This window comes from Talpa europaea (assembly GCF_964194135.1).
Source record: "Talpa europaea genome assembly, chromosome: 8".
Taxonomy (NCBI): Eukaryota; Metazoa; Chordata; class Mammalia; order Eulipotyphla; family Talpidae; genus Talpa; species Talpa europaea.
Window position 1 is genome coordinate 46,380,555 of NC_140075.1, and position 16,844 is coordinate 46,397,398.

The window sequence follows — 16,844 nt, forward strand, 5'->3', positions numbered from 1 at the left end:
GTGAATCTTCTCACCCTCCCACAGCTCTGGCCTGTACCCCAGTGCTTGGATAAATAAATAAATCTTTTAAAAAAAAAAAAAAAGGAGATACAGGTAAAGATAGTTGTTTTCTCAAAGGCTAACTCATAATACAAGATACTGAAAAATCTCTTAATTCATTAATAACCTGTCAATTTTGGGTTTAACTAAAAGCACCTTGACACTATCCATTGTATTAGCATTTGAGATTTTTAAAAATCATTAAAAAAATGCTTATTTTTATTTGCCCTAAATAATGTCTTTCCAGTCTCAAGAGGTATTCCCAGCCCTAGTAAGCAGCACTTTGAAGATTCATTTGTGATTTTTCATGATTTTATTATCCTATAACAGTTCCTTTCCAGATTGAAATTTCTCTCTCTCTCTCTCTCTCTCTCTCTGTATGTGTGTGTTTTTATTTATATATATATATATATATATATATATATAAACTTTTAGATTTCAGCAGTACTTTGATTATGAAATTTAGGGGCACGGAACCTGAATTTAAAATCTGAGTTTTCCGGGCCTCCCCGGTGGCGCAGCGGTTGAGCACTGGGTTGCAAAGCTGCCCGCGGCCTCTGCAGTGCCGGTTCGATCCCCAGCTGCTCCCCGGCCACCAGAGGAGGGTCCCACATGGTGCGCAGACCTCTCCTGCTGCCCGCTGCTTCCCTCAGCAGTGTACTTCAGTCCTCCTGCCTGTTCTGCTCCCCGCTCTGGCTCTGGTGAATTCTCTCACCCTCCCGCGCTTCTGACTGTACCCAGTGCATGTATAAACAAAACAAACAAACAAATAAATAAATAAATAACATGCCTCTATTAAAAAAAAAAATAAAAAAAAAATAAAATCTGAGTTTTCCACTTAACTAGCTGTGAAATCTTCATTTCTCTAGCTTGTGTTTCTTTATCTATAAAATGGATGTGAGTAGGCAATGAAATATGTATAAAGATGGTCAACAAGTTTTGATTCCTTTTCCCTTCCCCTTGCTCTATGTCCTGGGTTAGGGCTTCAGACCTGGTGCCCAGGTGAGATCAGAGGACTCTGAATTGCATGGCAAGTCATTGGGACTGTGCCCTTCAGGGAGAATAATTTTCATCAAAATCTCAAAGATGCTATACCTGCCAAAACATAAGGTCCACAGCTCTTGATTATATTAGTAATGCCTTTCTGGATCTTCATCTCTCTCTTTGAGAGAACTTAGCCTGATAATAGAAGGGCAGAGGCTCAACTTGGATTCTCAAGAGAGAACCCCCTAATTCACAATTTGAATATAGAACACAGTGTATGATCACATGGTACAGCTTATCATTTCATGAAGAATTCCTTCAAGCCCTCCCTGCTCCATTCCTATTTAGGGAGGTGCATTGGCTAAGGTGACTGTACGAATTGGTTTACCAGGGAGAGTCCTTTTTAGCCCTTTGCCCAATGAAATTATTAATTGTATTCCCTTTGCATTCCCAGAAAGGCCGCATTTGAATGAGAAATGATATGATCCCCCTAGATTTTCTGGCCAAAGCTCACTACCCTTCATACCCTTACTTTTTATTTTATTTTTTTTTAAGATTTATTTATTTATGCATACAAGAACTGGGTTACAGGCTAGAGGTGCAGGGTATGAGAGGATTCACAAGAGACAGTGGGGAACTGAACAGGCAGATTGAAATACTCTGCTGAGAGGAGCAATGAGCAAGTCAGGAGAGGTCTGCTGAGCCATGTGGGTAGCTCCCTGGCCAGGAATTGAACTCATGCTGCAGTAGCTGCGGATGGCTTCATAGGTTGCGTCTTAACCCCTTGCGCCACCAGGGAGGCTCCATACCCTTACTTTTTAAAATGAAATCTTTCTAATTTTCTTGATTTACACCTATATTCCAGAAGACTCAGTAATATATCACAAAATAATTATTCTTCTTCAAGGTCACAGTAGCAATGAAATGGAAGCAACTTTAAAAATTGTAAAACTCATAGTAGACACATGATGGAGCTAGTCAGATGAGACTTTATGCATATATTGGTGTAATTGATGAACTGCATTGTATCCTGAACTGGGTGAAAAAGAGCAAAGGAAAAAATCAACATGGATACAAAGCACAATTTCCTATATGAATCTATCAGCAAAAAGAAATCACTGCTTATCCACACTAGAAAACAATCAGCAAAACACTAGTTTCCATGTCAGTTCCATAAAAGAATAATTAGAATGAATTCAAAGTAAGATTTAAAAGTTTTTTGTTAATGACAAAATTAGGCTAGAAGCCTTTAACAAAGGTTTGATGAAAGAGAGATGTTTCATATCAATGTGAAAGATCTTATGTTATCACTATTTTTTTTTTTTTTACCATGACAGTCATCATTTATTTGGGTCACTAGATATCAGCTACTGTTCTAAGTGCTTAAGTTTCATTATTATTTAATCATCTAAACAACCCTATTAACTTCATTTGCAGTTAAGAAACTAAGTTGAGAGAGTTTGGAATAATTTGCCAAGCTACAGTACATCCAAACTATATTTACCTGCAAAACACAAACTCTTCCTTTCAAATAGTGACTCTGTAGTAGGAATGTCCATTGGAAGAAATTTTTCCTAATGCAAGCCTGGTATAAATAGGAACACACTTATTAAAATCCTGGGAGCCTCGCCAAACCAGGGCTTTTGGAAAAATTCCTGCTTTTTTATGGGATATAAGACAGGGAGTTTAACTCAACTTTAGTTTTCTTTGTTCTCCTCCTAATATGTTAATATTGATTTGTAAAGAATATAATGCAGAGAATTTCAACAGTTGGGTAATAGAATCTGATACTATTTGTGATTTGTATAAATTTTTTGCTGTCAGCTAACACTTATTTTGTGGAAATAAAGAAATTATTTTGCCCAACTAAAGGAACAGAAATTATTTAAACCTAAGTTTAAATTGACAGCTTATTAGGTTTATATACATTTATTACTATATTTTCTCTGATGTAAGCCAATATTTTCTATTCTTTCTTCCAGTTTCAATATGATTTTTTAAATTCAGAAGGTAAATTCTGACTCATCTGGAGATTTAAAAATGATTAAATGTATAACAGTAGTTAGGGTGACACATGGTTAGTGAAGGAATCGGTGCTCCACAGAAGTGGGCTTTGCAAGTCATGGAATCTCCTGCATCAATTCTATGTCCACATTCTGATTATCTTTCTTTTTTTTTTTTAAAGATTTATTTATTCTTGCATGTAACAGCTGGGGTGTAGGCCAGAGGTGCGGGGTGGTGAGAGGATTCATCAGAGACAATGTGGGGAGCAGTGGGTGAGACAGGAGAGGTCTCCTGTTCCATGTGGGTATCTCCCTGGCCAGGGATGGAACTCGGCTGCAGAAGTGCTGAGACTTAACCCCTTGTATCACCAGGGAGGCCCCTCTGCTTATCTTTCTTTCTCTTTTCCTTTTTCCACTTCCCTCTCCCCAGTCTCCAGTGCCCTCTGGTTATCTTTCTTATTGTCAGTTTATGCTCGCTTATTAGACTTTGTGTATTCTTGTAATTCATCTCTAACCTTTGCTGGAACAAGCAAGACATGTATAAATACATACATACATTTAAAGAACCAAAACTTAGCAAAAAACTGTGTGAAACTTGCCTTTTGTTAAACACCAAAACTTTTTTTTAATGTGAAGGGAAATTTTTCTGAAGTAAAACTGCATGCTTCATTGCCTTTTGCAAACACGTTGAATGTCCAGCAGCCTCTGTCTGAAGACTCAAGGTCATCACTATAAATACTGACTCTCTCACAGGGTTGCGAGGAGCTGAAATCCTGGGGGACGGCTACGTGGCCTGCGGTTTGCCTGTCTGCTCCAGGCCCTGGACTGCTGTTTTGTGCAGATCTCTGCTTTCTGGGTTTGTTTTTTAAATTTATATCTGACATTCTCAAAGACATTTTTCTCCTGCTATCTGCTGTTTCAATTTCATCTCTTTTAGTAACAGGAGCAAAAAAAAAAAAGCCCACAGGCTGCTTCAGGAGAAAAACATTTCAAAGGTGTATATGCCAGGAGCCCAGAAAAACAACACAAGGGAAGTTAGGGCTGTGCACACTCTGTTCTTTTCTACTTCTCTGCATGGATGGATGTTCTTGGTCTCTTCAAGCTTCTCCTGCTTACTCATGTTGCTGCTTCTCCTGCTTACTCATGTTGCTGCTCCTCCCACAATTTCTGCTTGCAAAGCGTCTTTAGCTGGTCGTGATCCTGACTCAGGCCCCCCTACCACCTTTCAGCATTGTGGCCCACAGCTCACTGGAAACTTGCCTCTTGATTCAAGTCCAGAGAGAGAGAAGGAGGAAGAGAAAGAGAATCTGACTCACCCAGTTCAACCTTTTTCATACTATACCACCCAGTTCATAGGTCACCGGCAAGTCTATGGGAGGCTCTAGTTGGACCAGGTGTCTGTACAGTCACATTCCAAGTAGATGTCATCAGAGAGGTTGTGTCCTACAGCTACAGCCCCACTAAGGAGAGATGGTGATTGGGGACAGAGTCCCTGAGGAGGGGCATGGCAGGCTCTCCAAATTTGGGACACGTAGTAGTTTGTCAACGGCATCTGTCTGCCACCTTAGTTTAAATGCAATTGTATTGGTGAGGCCATGAGGGCCATTCCATTCACTTCTTCAACAGGAAAAAACACATCAGCTTTGCCATCATTATTTCAATTTTATGATGCCATACCTACAAATATATTTACATATTTAAGATGTGACATATGTCTTGCCTTTATTTTTTTTATTTATTTATTTTTAATAGAGGCATGTTTTATTCATTTATTTATTTGTTTGTTCGTTCGTTTTGTTTATACATGCACTGGGTACAGTCAGAAGCGCGGAGGGTGAGAGAATTCACCAGAGCCAGAGCAGGGAGCAGAGCAGGCAGAAGGACCGAAGTACACTGCTGAGGGGAGCAGCGGGCGGCAGGAGAGGTCTGCGCGCCATGTGGGACCCTCCTCCGGTGGCCAGGGAGCAGCTGGGGATCAAACCGGCGTCTTAGAGGCCGCGGGCAGCTTCGCAACCCAGCGCTCAACCGCTGCGCCACCGGGGAGGCCCTGTCTTGCCTTTATTGCCATGCACTTATAAATGTGTGTTTACAGATATGCCTGTAAATATTTATATATACACATAGGTGTGTATGAGTATATCAGATGACATGTTTTTCAAGATATTGTTACAAGCACTCAGCAGGATTTGCATTTTTTAATAGGCCCCTTTATGCCTGCTCCCCCTATGTATGCATACATACCACCCATGATCACCAGGGCAGTCTCCTCTGGTGCATTTCTTGGTATTGATGCTCTGCATCAGAGTTTCCAAACCACTCCTGTTTACACTCACCCCCCACAGCAACCCTTGCTGAGCACTGTTGTAGCCCAGAGAAGTGTCAGACAAGTGCCTTGTCCCCATAGAGTCCCATCTTTCTGTGTACATCAAAAGCCTATACAATAACATAAAAGGATTCCTGTGTTCTTGAAAATACAACCAATCAGTTACATGAAATCCAAAAAGAGATTTGTGGTTTTTAAGGAGAGGCTTCACTTTTCAGGGGGCTAAAATACAGTATAGAATTTCTAATTGTGCCTTGTTTCTTACATAGAGTCTTACACTATAATTCTAGAATTTAGTAAATATTATTTAAATTTCGGTTTCTCCATCCCACCTGAGCAGAGTTGACCCATGTAAAATCTAAAGGATGGTTTTCCAATGTGGGTCAGGTTAGTTCCCACCCTTGTGAATTGTGAATCATTTTCCTTACCTGTAAAAATACAGATAATAATAGTACCTCCGTTATTTATACCTCACAAGTATTTTGTGACTTGAATGAAATAATGACATAGAAAGATAAGAATAGTGTTTGATGAATAGAGTTCTCGGTATGAGTTCGCATTGGTGGGGTTAAAGATTCATCATCACTGCTGCATGCCTACTAATTTCCTTCTTTGTATGGATAATCTTAAGTTTTTGAGAGGTGCATTTCCATTTAATAGTGCTCACATTTGTATTTTTTCTATATTGCACTAACTTTGTAAAGTAATAAGGCGAAATGCAGTAGTGGGAAAATAGTTGAAGAAGTGCTGCTTGGTTGACAAAGATGGTAGCACAGATGGAAGCAAGTGAACTGTGAGCTCAGCTGGCAGGCTGCACCACCGTAAGACAGATCAAAATGTTCCTTTGTTACCTGGCATACGCCTGATGCCATATAGGAAAGATGGTTTAGATGTATTCATGTATAAGATCCTTATTGGTACAAAAATGAATATACGAAGGTCAAGAGCACCTGCAGATGACCTTCCCTTTTACTATATTAAATTCCTGGAAATCCCAAAACAAAGCCAAACCTGATAAAGTTGATGGTAGTTTCCCATAAGAGGATATTTCCATAAGGTCTTGGTAGCAAATGAATTATATATTTGGCCAAGACTGTGATTCTAAAAACAACTATGACAGTTGTAAGCTTTTATAATTTAAGGTAGTACAGTTCTCCAAATGGCATAAAATGGATATAAATGTGCACTTTTGTTATATAAGGGACTTCAATGGATTGAAAAAAATATTATAGTATGTAGAGATGTCTTGCAAATTTCATAAATCCAGTAGTATCCCATTTGCACTATTACTTAAACATGAAGAGTTCCCCCCCAACCCCACAGTATTTGTTTATCAAGAAAAACTATTCCTTAGCCCAAATATTCATGTTTGCTAGTTCAGGAACACAAGTCAGTGACAAACTTCCATGGAAGTCAAGCCAAAGAAGTCCTTTATGTTTCAAGATAACTTTGCACTCTGAAAGATACCAGCCTTTCTCATCGCTCAAAATCTTTCATGAAATCATAATTTCTGTAGAAATCTGTGCATGCCTTCTTTCTTGGTTCACCCACAGCAAACTGATGAAAAGCTGCAACCCCCAGGTATACAATGAATGCTCTAACAATATGAAATCGCAGATGGTTGGTCAGAAGGCTTGGCATCTGAGGTTTTGACAAAGCCCTGGAAATCATGGTAGTTCTTCTCCGCAGGGACGTCCTTCCACACTGAAGGAGAAATGGAGAGGTAAGTGGTTTTTGTAATTTTTTTTTATAGAGGTACTGTCAGTTTACATCACTGTTTATATTTTAGAAGTACAGGATCTCCCCTTTCGGGTGTTGTTACCATGGGACCCCCACCCCTAAAGCATCCACAGTCCATCCCCACAGCCTGCCTTGCTCCTTCCCAACATTGTTGTCATCCCTCCTCCTGTGGTTGCTTCAGTTCTATAGTCAGCTTTCAAGGGTTAGTTTTTTAGTTTGGCTTTATTTGACCCTTTAAACATTAAGAGTTTTTTCTTAGTTCCTTTTCAGCTTAAAAAAACTGGGAATAGGTGGCAGGTGGGACAAAGTTTAGGAATAATTTAATTAGTACCTTATTAATTACATTTATTAAACATTTTATGTATTTAATTAATACATTTATTTAATACTTTATTGAATATTTTTGCTTGATAATTTTCCTATGAAACTAAGTTATTTAAAACCATTGCCCTAGGAACCTGGCAGAAAAAACAACTAACAGAATAAAAAATGGTTAAGTGAATAAATAAAAACCAAAGGAAAAATGATTAGACTTCCATTTTTTTTATAGCATATTATCACTGGTTTTAATTTACAAAAGAAAGGCCTATTTCCTGTAATAAATAATGTATATTAATTTAAAGTTGGTAAAATAAGAAGTAAATGTCTACCTGCCCACACTCTTTTCTGCAAAGTTTTAAATGTTAGAAAATGGTGATTCCATTGGTTAAAAAATATAAAAATGGGAAAACAAGAGGAGGTTTCAGTTTCAGGGAGTTTAGGTGGTGCTAGCAGATGGTTCAGGCATCTCTGGGGGAGACAGGTGAACCTCAGGACTGATACCAGACGTGATACTATCTGTGGCCTTTGTAGTCTTCATCCAGTTCTCTAGTTGCTTTTGATGTGTGACCACTTCTTCCTAACCTGCTCTCCCTTGTTATCACTATGTTAACAAGGCTATGGGAGAATAGCTTCCCTCTCGTTTTGAAGGTGGAGACGTAAATAGGTAGAAATCTAAGGGAAAGCAATGTGGCACTACTAATACCATTGTAGGATTGTATAATAGTTGACCCAGCCAATCTGCTCTTGGGAATTTATTCAAAGATGCACACCTATGGGCTTCCCTGGTGGTGCAAGGGATTAAGTCTTAGCACTATGACACCATTCACAGCCACTGCAGCACGAGTTTGATCCCCAGCCAGGGAGGTGACCCACATGGCACAGCACACCTCTTTTGTTTTGCCTGCTGCTCCCCTCAGCAGTTTATTTCAGTGGATCTGCCTGTTCTGCTCCCCACTCTGTCTCTGGTGAGTCCTCTCAATCCCCCCCACACCTCTGGCCTGCACCCCAGATCTTGTATGCATAAACAAGTAACTTAAAAAAAAACACAAAGAGGCCCTCCCTGGTGGTGCAGGCGGTTGAGCACAGCACTGTGAAGCTGTCCTCAGCTTCTGCAGCTTGGGTTCGATCTGGCCAGCTGGGGAGATAACCACATGGCATAGCAGACCTCTCCTGTCTCGCCCACTGCTCCCCTCAACAGTGTATTTCAGTCAGTCTGCCTGTTCTGTTCCCCGCTCTGTATCTGGTGAATCCGCTCACCCTCTTGCACATGTGGCCTGTACCCCGGTTCTTGTATGCATGAATAAATAAATCTTAAAAAAAAAAAAACAAAACACACCCATACACACACAGAGATATACACCTAAATTGGAATTGAGTAAGTTTAAAAAGTATCATTGATACAGCAAAAGATTGGAAATAACCCAAATGTCCATCATGAGTAGAACTGGTTAAGTATTGGGAGCACTATAAAATAGAATTTTTCAATTTTTAAGAGTTTTTAAAACAGAATCAAGGATTTCTCTCTGAATTGATATGGAAAGATTTGCAAAATGTATTGATTGATTAAAATGAAGAGCAAAGTACAGAACAATATGTATAACCAACAGCCTATATAACCAACAATAGAACATATATCGAAATTGTCTGTATATGTAACTACCTCTCGTGTAAGAAAACAGGGAAACAATCAATGGGTTTTTACACTTGCCTGAAGAAACTTTGGAAAAGACACAAGAAACAGAAGTGTTTGTGAGATGTGGGAGCAGTGGTGGGAGCAAGACTATACTGATTATGTTTCATATTGCCTAATTTTTGAACCATTGTAAACATATTACTCAGAAACACTTAAAATATTGTTATCCAGCAGACTACATTGCTACAAGTGGCAGAATAATACAGAAACTCAATAGGGATCAAGCAAGTAAGGATTTTGAAAGCAAAAGAGGTCTTTTTGGAAAGATGACTTTTGAGCTGGCTGGTCTTTAGACTGATTTAGAATTAGCATATCATCTTCTAGGTTCTAGTTTTTGCTTAAGCAAAAGCTTATTGGGTTGACTGGAAATATTTCTTTTCCAAACTCACTGAGAAAATAATGAGCTGAGAGTCGACTTTTGTCTCTTTGGAACTGTGACAAAATGAATCAGATCTACTCAGTGTAAAATACAATTTATGATGTTCCTTATAATACTGTTGATACTGCATTCTCAGATCTCATCCATTGTTCATCTTTGAGAAAAATTCCCAAGTAAATGTGAAACTACTTATAAGTGCCACAAGAGTCAATTTCTAATCCATTTTATGACAGGAGTTATCAGAAGATTCAAATGATTAAACCTGATTTTTTGACCTTTTTTAACCTTAGAAACAGGTCTATTGGGACAAAGGGACTTAGGTCTAATAGTTTTCCAAGGGCTAACATCACAATAGCATATCTCTTAGCTACATTTCTCATATTTAAGCCTCTTGTATCTTGTTTTCCTTTCCACCGAACATGGACCATGAGCACAGCAGCTGAATTAGAGTAGGTGATTCCTGATGACAGGATAAAGGAAAGTCAACTTTATTTTTACCAAATCTCACGGAGTTGCTCAATAATCCTAAAATGACTCATTTTAGTACTTTATCCTGTTGCCTTGAAAACAGTGCTTTAAGAGCCAATTATTAAAATCTCTTTTTCTCCTTTTCTCTCTCCTCATCCCCCTCTTCCTCTCTGAAAGATACACACACACACACACACACACACACACGCGCGCGCGTAAACACACACACACACACACACCATCTATTTAACGAACAAAGAAGCCTTGAAAGAAACACAACAAATGTTTACACTGATGGAATTCAAATGGTAGAGACAGACTATGGACCATTTTTCTTGTCCTTTAACACTTTCTGTATTTCCCAATTTTTTTTCAATGAGCATGAACTAGTTTTAGTATAAAAACACAAAAGAAAAACAACCAAAGCACATATTTAAACCAGAGTTTGGTGGATCAAGGCCAGGCATGCCGCCCATCTTTCTCCTAGTTCATCTTCCAGGAAGCCCAGATCGAGCCTGCCGCAGTGCCCTTGTTTCATTTTTAGACACTTGGTCATCTCCTTTGAAGTCCTCACATGCTCAGCTCTGGGGAAAGGGAAACTACTGCCCAATATTTCACTCACTTAGTTAACCCGAATGCTCCTGGAACCAACAGCAGCTTCTGCTTTTACTTCAAGGTTGCCTTCAGGCCAGACTCAGCACCTGTCTCATCCCTCACTCATTGTTTCTTCAACACAAAACTAATGCAACTCCATGATACTCAAGTCATGTAGTGTTAACTGACCTTTATTTTGGGAAAGTTAATTAAGTTCCTTAAAACCCAGTAAAATTTCCCTAAGATGCTGTATACATTTCTGCCCTTTCCTTTGAATCCAGCTCTTTATTTTATTGAGGTAATATTGGTTTACATCACTGTATGATTCAGAGATACAGGTGCAAGCCCTTCAGATGTGTGTTACCACCACATCCACCAAGGCACCCATAACCCTCTACCATAGGTCATCAGGCCCCCTCCATCTTCATGCTCTACGTCTAAATCCATCTCTTAGCAGCTGTTTTTTCCCCTTTTTATGTTCAAATTACCAGCATAGTTCTCTTGGGTCTGACACTGCTCCCTTCTTCCTCAGCTGGCACAAAATACCCAGAAAAAGAAAGTCAGCTTGTCAGCCAAATTTGAACCACCTCATCTTTAGCAGGCATATCTCCAAGGCCCACAGTCAATTGAATTAAGTTTAATGGTTCCTGGAAGCTAGATTTAAAACCGTATGTTTTATTTAAGGTCCTAAGCAGCACAGACGTGAAAACCAGTATAGGGTTTGCATAAAACAAGTGGCCATAAGGATGAATCCTTAACTCTATGCCCTATAAGCTCTAACCAATCTTGGGAGCCAAAATAAGGCAGTTTGGAGAGCGGGACGGGGCAAAGCTGGTGAGTAGTGTGGGTTCAAGCTGGACCACCGACCCACATGGGCTACAAAGTTTTCTCTCCTCATAAACAGCAGAGCAGAGCGTGGGACACAAGGCAAGAGCACAAATGGAGGCCCACAAACCATATGTCCAAATAGTTTAAAATTATAAGTCAAACTAACAGATCATTGAATAAAATATATTCTTTTCTCCTACCTTGGCAAAAAATACCTTCCGGACAACTAGGAAGTTCAGGTTTGAATTTAAAATTCTTGGACTCCTAGCAGTTTCTTGCCAAAACATGGCTCTTGGGCCCTAATCCTGCTTTCCTTTCTCTTCCCACTCTGGACTCCAGCCCTTCCTGCATCAGCAGGGCTGCCTTGCACATGCATGTGGTCCTGTCCATGTAAACAGGTCCTCTCCCTGCCACCCAACGCCCACTCTTCCTTAACTCCTTAAACGTGGGTGCGCAGACCAGCCTGGGGGTCAGCCTTAGAAGGACTGCACTGGGAAAGACTTGTTCTCGTTCTGGATGCAAGCTTGGGGATGTCTGGGCACAGAATTCCCATGTCATTGCCAAATATCTGGATGTCAGACAATCCTGTCCTAACTCACAATCTTTGTAGGTTCTCCCCTAGATGATTTGGTAAAATATAAGGTTGACATCACCGTTGATTAGCAGTCGTACTGCTCAGAGGCATGGAGATGGATTTACTGACTTCTAAAGGTTATTTATGCTGCCTCAATCTCCTCTGCTATGTTCAGTAGTACTGGAGTATTGGGTTTTAGAGGAGCACAATAGGCCATGGTTGACCTCACCCACCCCTAAGTCCCCTTTGTTAGCATCTGTCATAAAGTAAAGTGGCCCTCTAGTCCCTGCAGCTTTCTACACCATCAGGGAGGAGACCAAGGGGAAGGACCTTTAAAGGCACAACATAGCAGTGGGAAGTTTGTTTCCCTCATTTGATGAAGACAAACAAGCAAAAAACAAACCTTTCGTGATACCTAGACTGGATGGCAGAGAGGGAGTGTGAGAAAGTAGGTAGCGAGTAACCAGGGACAGGGACGGACACCATGCAAAGTCTGCCCTGCGGTTCAGGTGGAGTCCCTCCTTCTGGGAGGCAGCACATGAGTTGTATCCCCTTCAAGCCTTCTGACCCTCTAGATGATGCATGAAGCCAGCCATGGGGTCAAGTAGCTCTGCAGGGCACAGGTTCAGAACTTTAGATTGAGGAGGAATGTGGATGCTGGCAAGGGAAGACCCTCTGGAGCTGGATGTTCTGTGCTGTCTGCTATCCCCTGCCTGAGGCTGGGATGCAGAGGATGGACTCTGAAACCGAGGAAATGATCAAGTCTCTCCTCCCCAGTTTCAGCTACCAGGCTCTGAGCTTTTCTCCCAGGAAAACTAACTCTGTGTGATCTCAGTAAGGACCAGACATGACAATTCCAGAGAGGGGTCAACCCCCACACAGAAGGCCTTACATCAAAGCCTACCATGCAGGAGGAAATGTAAGGCAGTGGTGAGGTGTCGCGGAGAGTCCACAACACCTGACCTTGCTCTGAAGTCTCCTCCTCTCATCCCCATCAAAAACACACCTAGTAGTAAGTCTACTATCCAGGTTTTGAACTGAATGTCTGCTTGCTCTCACACCTGCATTTCCATTTCAAAAGGAAAGTCACTGGGAAATACTATTGGAGTTTAGAAAGAGAAAAGATGTAACTCCTGAATAGGGTGGGTTGAACCCCAAAGGCCAGGTTTGCACTGGATTCAAGCAGTATCTTCCTGAGGAAATTGCCTCTTACTCCATCCCTTGCAAGGTTGAGTACCTGCAGTTTCCATTAATCAGAGAGGGAACCATCTAGGGTTAGGGAAGGATGGAGTGAGGGGTGGGGACTAATGCAATACTCTGTTAGTAACAACAGGAAATAATACAGAAGGGAAGCCTTAAGGAAGTAATCCTTAAGATTTGTATGGAAGTCTAATCCTGGGTCTATTTTGCTTCTACACATTCCCAACCTGACTCACGGGGAAAGATCCTCTGATAGGCCTCTACCCAGAGAAATCAAATGCAAGTTCTGTAGCATCTTACCTTTTGAGAAGTCTCCACCTCAGATTCCATGACATCATAGAAAGTCATAAAACATAAATCAACCCCTCAGGTACACTGAGTGTTACACAAAGATAAATTGACATCTGCATAGGATTGCCAGGTAAAATACAGAACACCTTCATTTTTATTTTTTAAATCTGGCAACCCTACATCCATGTGTCTTCCACTTTTTATGATTTCTCCAATAATGAAAGATTCTTAATGTGGGGGACTTAAAATTCAAGGGCAGGTCTTAGAGAGACGTCAGATGGGACTTCACAGAGAATAAAAGGAGAAAGTCCCTGAAAACAAGAGTGCCTTGTCTCTTCCAGCGAAGTGAGACTTTCTCATCAGACAGACTTTGGTGTCTTCCTTCTAGTTATAAACACCTGTCAGAATACCTGTTTTGACTACCAGGCAAGAAAGGAATGTGCTTAAAAGCAATAGGAAATAACGTGCTCAGTGGGCATCCACTATTTGCCAAGCATTGTGTAAGATACTTGATGTACGTTTTCTCCTTCTATCCTTCATCCGCACTTTATCTTTGAAGATAATTATTTTTTTTCAATTTATTTTTATTTATGCATATAAGAGCTGGGGTACAGGCCAGAATACGGGGGGTGAGAACATTCACCAGAGACAGAGTAGGGAACAGAACAGGTGGGTTGACTGAAATACACTGCTGAGGGGAGCAGCAGTTGAGACAGGAAGTTTATTATGCCATGTGGGTAGCTCCCTGGTTGGAGATTGAACTCGGGCTATAGTGGCTACTGATAGTTTGATAGTGCTGAGACTTTAACCCCTGTGCCACCAGGGAGGCCCTGATGATAACTATTTTGTAAAGTCGCAATGTCCAGATAAGGGATCTGAGGTTTAGAGATATTAAATAATGTGGCCCGGGGCATATACCTGGTAGGTGGAAGAGCCAGGATGATAGTGATGAATATGCTGATGATGGTGGTAATGATAAGGACAGCTAACATTTGTTTAGAACAAGCTCTGTGCCAGCCAGCATGAGAGCTCACGACAGTCACTAACTCATTCGCTTATCATAACAGCCTTTGCTATGGGACACAATCACTAATTCTGTTTTAAAGAAGAGGAAATTCATTTACTCTTCACCTGCTGAATCCAAAACCAGTGACCCTACTGCTAGCCTATATGGCTTGTATTTTTCTCTCCACCCACAGGGACTGCCCATGTCCACTCCTCCTGTTGCAGGTTACTGAACCTATTTGTAGACCCAGATGCATCTTAAAATGTTAACCTTGGAGTTGACTGATTGGTTCTTGGAAGATAATATATGGTAAAGCCTTAACATAAAGGTATCTGGCCAACCAGAGTCCTTACCTTAGATCTGGCAAACTTTGTGTTTTTAGGCCTTCAGTATGGATGTCTTACAAGTTTCCTATAAATTATTCCCAGGAACTGACCTATAGCCAGAAAAGCAACCTCAACAAAAACTTTCTTAATTTACTTCCAGGAAGCACTTGTTTTTTGCTGACCACAATCACAGAGAAACTTCCAGCAGTCAAATAGGCAAATCTGGGCCTCCCTGCTGGCACAAGAGGTTAAGTCTCAGCACTATGAAACTGTTGGCAGCCACTGCAGCATGAGTTTGATCCCTGGTCAGGCAGCTACCCACATGGCACAGCAGACCTCTCCTGTCTCTCCTGCTGCTCCCCTCAGCAATGTATTTCAGTCCATCTGCCTGTTCTCTTCCCCACTTTGTCTCTGGTGAATCCTCTCACCCCTGCAACTCTGGCCTACACCCCAGCTCTTGTATGCATTAAAAAAAAAAAATAGGCAAATCTGGCCTTATACCTCTAGGGCAAATCTGGTTCTGTCCAATGGTGCTGATGCCACAGATGCCTGCCCCTTCACCTCAGGTGCAAGTTCAGTACTGGAGAGACAACTGGAAAAACGAACACAAAACTTCCCCTTCCCACCTTCTCCTTACCAGCTTGTGCAGTATGATTTCCCCCAAAGGAAGGAAATCTCCAAACCACCTCAAAAGCCCACTGTTGGCTTCTCGTAGAAAAACGTTGCTTTCTTTTTTGTCTCAGTCTTCAGAAGGTAGTTCTTCTTAGCCTGGAAGTGCCTTGTGGATTCACCATCCAGGCCTTCTCCTCGCTGCTTCAAAAGCAGGCACTCCAGAAGCAATGGAAAGGAGGCCAGGCGTCATAGCTAAGTGGGGAGTTTCTGCACTCAGGCTGCCTAGGTTCAAACTCAGCTCTCACATGTGTTTGCATGAAAACTTTGGTCCTTAGCTCTTTCTCTTCTCAACTTTTTCATCTGTAAAATGGGGATGATAATAGCCTTCTAGGGCTGAAGATTAAGTGAGGTGATATGTATATAAAAAACACACAGCAGGTGGTCAATAAGCATTAGCCACTATCTTCCAGTGGGCTTTAACTCTAAGTTAACTCTTTTTTTTTTTTTTTTGCTTGTATTGTCTCTCCAAAGTCTACCCTAGAGCCTGGCCCATAATAAGTACCCCCAAAAGATTTGATCATTGTTCACTGAGGGTGTGAGAAGAAACTTGAGTGCCTAGGGTCCTTGCCAGGATCATCCTTTAAGTACAAGTCTTTCCGGTCTGGACAGACTGCCACTTTGAGAATAACAAGACTCCTGGATCCATTGGCAGGAAGAACATTGTTACCCTGAGTAATACGTGCACATGGAGGTTTCAGGTACCAAAAGGGAGAGAAGTCATTTAATCTCAGTTTTTGCAGTATCGTTATTATGATGATTTTCATTTATCTTACATGAATTTTCTGATGACTACACATCTATAGATATTGCCAAGTTGGATCCTCTGACCCCTGTGGTAGAAGCTAAACTTGCAGAAACCCTCGTGAATATACTCTGGGGAGTGAGGCTACTTTGTAGAGTCTCTTGGCAGGAGCCCTCCACAAGGGATTATTTCTTGTTCCAAGTTGTGGCATGTGACTATGGTTTTGGAAAGGAAAGTCAGATAAAATATTACATGGTAAATTAACCAGTCATTTAAATTATTAAGCATTTTTCCTCCAATGAGCCTTATTGCAAATTCTGCTGGCTTAAAACTATGGAAGCCCACAAATCCAACCCTAGGCCTTGTGAAATTACCAGATTTATCCAGACATCTGGACATTATTCTTTTGATATGTGATTATTTTTATTTCAGCTTCTAGGATATTTTCTATCTCTTGGTCATTAACATTGCTTATTGTATTTTAAAGCTTTATCAATTCTAGATGAGCCTATTAAAGTGAAATCCCTTCATGTAAGAGTATAAAACACAGTATTTGACCTCTGAGAGGCTCTGGAGGAAAGAAAAGTGAACTAACTAGCATAGATTCATTGCTAGATTCTGTTAAAAAGTGTATCACCAAAACTCATAATGCTGCTAAAAA